The sequence below is a fragment of the Oreochromis niloticus genome, linkage group LG13 (genome assembly GCF_001858045.2).
Source record: "Oreochromis niloticus isolate F11D_XX linkage group LG13, O_niloticus_UMD_NMBU, whole genome shotgun sequence".
Classification (NCBI taxonomy): Eukaryota; Metazoa; Chordata; class Actinopteri; order Cichliformes; family Cichlidae; genus Oreochromis; species Oreochromis niloticus.
Window position 1 is genome coordinate 27893641 of NC_031978.2, and position 6000 is coordinate 27899640.

Below are 6000 nucleotides of genomic sequence, written 5' to 3' on the forward strand. Positions count from 1 at the left end.
GACTCATACCAACAAGATCACAAGAACACTATTAGCTGGATTACCACATTTTACATCTTTATGTAGCTGCAAAGATAGTACAGCAAGAAAATAGGTTGTATATCCCGTCTGATCTGATGGAACAATCTGCTTTCTCTTCTTTGCACAGATGACGCCATTCCTGTGGCCTCCGGCAACGGCTCCTCTCGCACCGCCAGTCGCAGGAAGAGGACCAGCTTCTCCAAAGAACACGTGGAGCTGCTGCGCGCCACCTTCGAGATTGACCCGTACCCTGGAATCACCATCAGAGAGAGCCTGTCCCAGACCACAGGCCTGCCCAAGTCCCGCATCCAGGTAAATATTTGTTAATGAAGGAGCAAGATTAATATAATGATGAAATAAATACAGCTTGTAAGTTTAGATTAGGTTAGGATTTCCCTTTTTTTTAACATAAAATAACAATACTTTTGACATTATTCGACCTGCGAGCTGGTTAAAGACCCTCATGGACTTTGTACCTCTTCCACTGTTGCTGTGCGGGGACTTGATACCGCGCTCACTGTATGTCTTTATCTGTTGAGATAACACCAGCTGTTTTTATCAGGAGCTTATTTGAGGGAAGAGACACACTGACAGCTGATAGCTTCCGCTTAAAAGAGAAAGACGATTATTAACACAGCATAATAGAGTGCTTTAGCTGTACTGCTTGTAAATCTAAGCTCACGTATTTTTCCTTCATTTCCCGTCCAGGTGTGGTTTCAGAACCGAAGAGCTCGCACCCTAAAATAAAAAAGATCCAGCAAAGCCCAGTGGCATTTTCACAGCCCAGCGCACAGTCCACAGGCTCGCCGCCACACACAGGCCTTTGCACCTCAAATGCAGCAGGTGTTGAACAATGGACAGTTTCCTCCTGCCTTCAATGCCACCGGAGCGTATGGACAGTGTGGAGTCTCGTATGGGATTCAACCAGGAGGCTCAATGGGCAGTAACCCCAGCTCAAACCTGTGGGAGTACATGCCTCAGCCAGGCTGCCAAAACTCCACTGGGGTGCCTGCGTGGCATCAGCCTCCCATGGAGATGGTAAGCTACAACTCAAGCTCCAGCCAGGCAGCCTCCATGCACCCTAGTTCAGACATACACGAGCTCCTTCAAATATTCAAAGCAGACACTCCTGATTCTGGATACTTCAACAGCAGCCGAGAGAGCAGCCCAACGGGGTACCCGCCAGTGGTCCAGCATAGCTCACTGCCAGTGCTGTCATTGCAAGATATTATGTGGGAGCTGAATGAGGAATGGCTGGGAGGAAATGGACTGGACAACGGAGTCAGTGGCGGTCCTAGACTGTTTGGCGCCCTGGGCGAACACTCCCTCTGCCCCCCCAATTTTTTTTTTTTTGTTTGCCGATGCCCGTGATGCCGCCCCCCACCACGATGCCGCCCCGGGCAACCGCCCGTGTCACCCATATCTAAAAACCACTACTGAACGGAGTCACTGGAGAGGAGCCCCCTTACTTCTGATGGCTATGATGAGTATTTTTAATGGCTCAAGTGTTTGACGTATTTTCAAAATATTTTTTAAAAAGCCATGTTTTTGCAGTAATTACTGCACATTTTTAGGAGTTTTTTTTTTTTTTTTTGATTTTCTTCAAGTTTACTTAAAAAAGAAAAAAAAAAGAAACAAAAATCAGTCGTTATATTGCATAATACTGTTTTCTTGGCTTCCCCTTTCCAAGAATGTACTCTCAGCTAATTCATGACCAGAGATTTGGCTCTGCTCATATCCGCACAGCCGCTGCTGTCCAGATGTGACAGATTTGGTATCAAGCTGGGGAGGAAACTAGGTCACATTCTACAGCCAGTAGATGGTGCCTGTGAGTTGTAAATATGAGAAAAAGGGGATTTTCTTTCTGTGCAGAGACATTATGGAGAGTAATATAAAGACATGTTAAATCCTAATGAATGCTGAAATTAAATTTAATCTGTAATAAGACTTTATGTAAAAAATAATTTTAACAAAAATAATTTATAGATATAGAGATGTTATTGTATAATGTTTCCATTTTGATTGATTAATTTTAAGGATCTGATAACAGAGGATGTTGTTTGCTGTAAAGATTATGAAGCCCTGTGAGGTTAATTATTGGTTTGGGAAACAAAGATGTTGATACAATATATTTGATTCTGTTAAGCTTTGTTCTTATGTTGTATGGCTGACATATAGTGTATGATAATATAGAGAATATACAGTTATAAATATGATTCTGTTATTATGTTCGCATGTTTTGCCAATAAAGTTTATTCTAAATGAACGTTCACATTGCATCCATGACTCAAAACTTACAACATAGTACTGCAACATCATGGTGTCGTGATACAGTGATTCTTATTCTGTAATTTCTACTTTGTTTGTTTGTTTTGCCTTGAATTCAATTAAGTTTTAGTTTATTTTCTACATAATTATTTTTATTTTATATTAGTTTAGTTTTTCAAGTTCAACTTAAGCAAAGATTTTTTTTTTTTTTCACAGCTAGTTTAAGTTTTCAGTTTAGTTCCAGTTAACATAGTGAGTGGATAAAAATATGCACCCAGTTATTTGGGTTTAATTAGAGGCTTTTATATTTATCAGCTCTTTGGCTGTGCTGCCTTTCATTTCTTTTTTTCACCTGTGAGTGTCTTCTTGTTCATGGCAAGGAGGTTAACTTCTTTTCTACAGGGTGGGCCATTTATATGGATACACCGTAATAAAATGGGAATGGTTGGTGATATTAAAGTCCTGTTTGTGGCACATTAGTATATGTGAGGGGGCAAACTCCTCAAGATGGGTGGTGACCATGGTGGCCATTTCGAAGTCGGCCATCTTGGATACAACTTTTGTTTTTTCAATAGGAAGAAGGCCATGTGACACATCAAACTTATTGGTAATGTCACAAGAAAAACAATGGTGTGCTTGGTTTCAACGTAACTTTATTCTTTCATGAGTTATTTACAAGTTTCTGACCACTTATAAAATGTGTTCAATGTGCTGCCCATTGTGTTGGATTGTCAATGCTACCCTCTTCTCCCACTCTTCACACACTGATAGCAACACCACAGGAGAAATGCCAGCACAGGCATCCAGTATCCATAGTTTCAGGTGCTGCACATCTCTTATCTTCACACCATAGACAATTGCCTTCAGATGACCCCAAAGATAAAAGTCTAAGGGGGTCAGATCGGGAGACCTTGGGGGCCATTCAACTGGCCCACGACGACCAATCCACTTTCCAGGAAACTGTTCATCTAGGAATGCTCGGACCTGGCACCCATAATGTGGTGGTGCACCATCTCGCTGGAAAAACTCAGGGAACGTGCCAGCTTCAATGCATAAAGAGGGAAACACATCATCATGTAGCAATTTCAAATATCCAGTGGCCTTGAGGTTTCCATTGATGAAGAATGGACCCACTATCGTTGTACCCCATATACCACACCAAACCATTACTTTTGTTGTTCCAACAGTCTTGGAGGGATCCATCCAGTGTGGGTTAGTGTCAGACCAATAGCGGTGGTTTTGTTTGTTAACTTCACCATTCACATAAAAGTTTGCCTCATCACTGATCAAAATCTTCTGCATGAACTGAGGGTCCTGTTCCAATTTTTGTTTTGCCCATTCTGCAAATTCTGTGCGCCGATCTGGGTCATCCTCGTTGAGATGCTGCAGTAGCTGGAGTTTGTAAGGGTGCCATTTGTGAGTAGCTAATATCCGCCGAAGGGATGTTCGACTAATGCCACTCTGCAGTGACATGCGGCGAGTGCTACGCTGTGGGCTCTTGCTGAATGAAGCTAGGACAGCCACTGATGTTTCTTCATTAGTGACAGTTTTCTTGTGTCCACATTTTGGCAAATCCAACGCTGAACCAGTTTCACGAAACTTAGCAAGCAGTTTGCTAACTGTAGCATGGGAGATGGGTGGTCTCGTAGGGTGTCTTGCATTGAAATCTGCTGCAATGACCCGGTTACTGGGTTCACCAGATATCAACACAATTTCGATCCGCTCCTCACGTGTTAACCTCTTCGACATGTCAATGGCTGTGAACAAAAAGAAACTTGTAAATAACTCATGAAAGAATAAAGTTACGTTGAAACCAAGCACACCATTGTTTTTCTTGTGACATTACCAATAAGTTTGATGTGTCACATGGCCCTCTTCCTATTGAAAAAACAAAAGTTGTATCCAAGATGGCCGACTTCTAAATGGCCACCATGGTCACCACCCATCTTGAGGAGTTTGCCCCCTCACATATACTAATGTGCCACAAACAGGACTTTAATATCACCAACCATTCCCATTTTATTACGGTGTATCCATATAAATGGGCCACCCTGTAATTTAAAATTTTATACGTGATACAAGCAACCATGAAGTACTGAGTCTGGTGAAGGAATCAGTTCACATGGCTGCATTTTTTTAAACAAAAACATAGATATTTGTTGATTATCGTATCACAAGAGGAGATTAGTGTGACCACTTCAGTCAGTCTAAAATACAATCAATCCATCTTTTCCAGACTTATGGTGTTGAACAGATGAGAGAGAAGGGTTTTCTTTTTTTTGTAGAACATGGTGTCAGTGAACTTTGACTATCAGTTTTCCATCAAGTCATCCTTGAATCCAAGTGGAAATTTGTGCCAGATTGCCAGAATTTAGATTGATGCAGCTTTATTTTGCTTTATAAAAATATTCAAACATAAAGGCACTAATGACCAAAAACTCAAAAACTAGGGGCTAAAAACAAGGAAATAAAGCTAGGAAACTGGAAAACAAAGACGGGAACAGAGAGCTAGGAATTACCACAAGCATGGAGGAAATCACACAGCTATGTGGGACAAAGCAACAACAAGCAGAGGAAGACAACGGGCCTAAATACACAGAGGGGTAACGATGGACGTCATGGGGAATGCAGCTGGAACAGATCTAACATAATGAGACAGGGAGGAAGCAAAACTGAATGCACTGAACACGGGACAAGCAACTATCAAAATAAAACAGGAAATACGAGACACACACTAAGACGCGAACTGACTGAATACAGAGAGCAGAGGGAGCGAGAGACACGACTGGAACACAGATGAATAAACACGGAGACAGAACTTATCATACATGATAGACCTGACAGATCAAATACAGGGAACGCAGGAAGAAGACAGAGGCATCAAAGGGGAAATGCAAAAGGAACTAAACAATCTAATCAGAACTCATAAGCACAAGAAAACTAAAAATAAGTCACTCAGAGAAAATAACTAAACTCAGAATATAACTTCAATATTTATATCCTGATGATGTAGAAGTGAATCAAATATTATGGTGGTTAAACGTAGTACTGTTAAGTGCTTTAAATATGCAATATTCCGAATCTCCTCCTCCTGTGATTTCAAAAAGGAGTGTTTATACAGAAGTCTTTGAGGCAATTGTCTGCAGATCTGTGATGAGTTGATGGGCTTTATCTCTAGTTTCACATCTAATTTAATACAACATGAAGTTTATTTTGTAAATTATGTTCCCCCGTTAGAGCCAATCCGGTCAGTAAGTGATGACGTATGAACGCTGCTTCCGGGTCCAAACTACTCTGCATTTATTAAGGCTGTTGTGTTTTTAACATGTTTTAATGCTTTGTATCTTGTTGTATTTAATCTGAGCAAGCCCCTAAAAGAAGTCAGTGATCACTGTCAGCCTCTCTCAGTTTTTATTAGCACTATTCATTTTAAAGCTCAGTTTTTAAAACCTTATGATGTAACTACAGCCCAGGAAACTAGCGAGCTAACTCCCTGCTAGCTTCTAACACCGTTAAATTTCATATATTCTGTTTTCATGGATGTGGATGTTAAACTTAATTGTTACACCTGGTAGAGCAGCAACAGTGATCATTTGATTAAAGATGAAAGAATCTGAACAGTTTGTAACGCTCAGTGATGCCGCAGTGTTCGTTTGACGTTGGGATCTGAAGCGGAGTTTTGGCCCGGAATTCACTAATGATGTCACACTC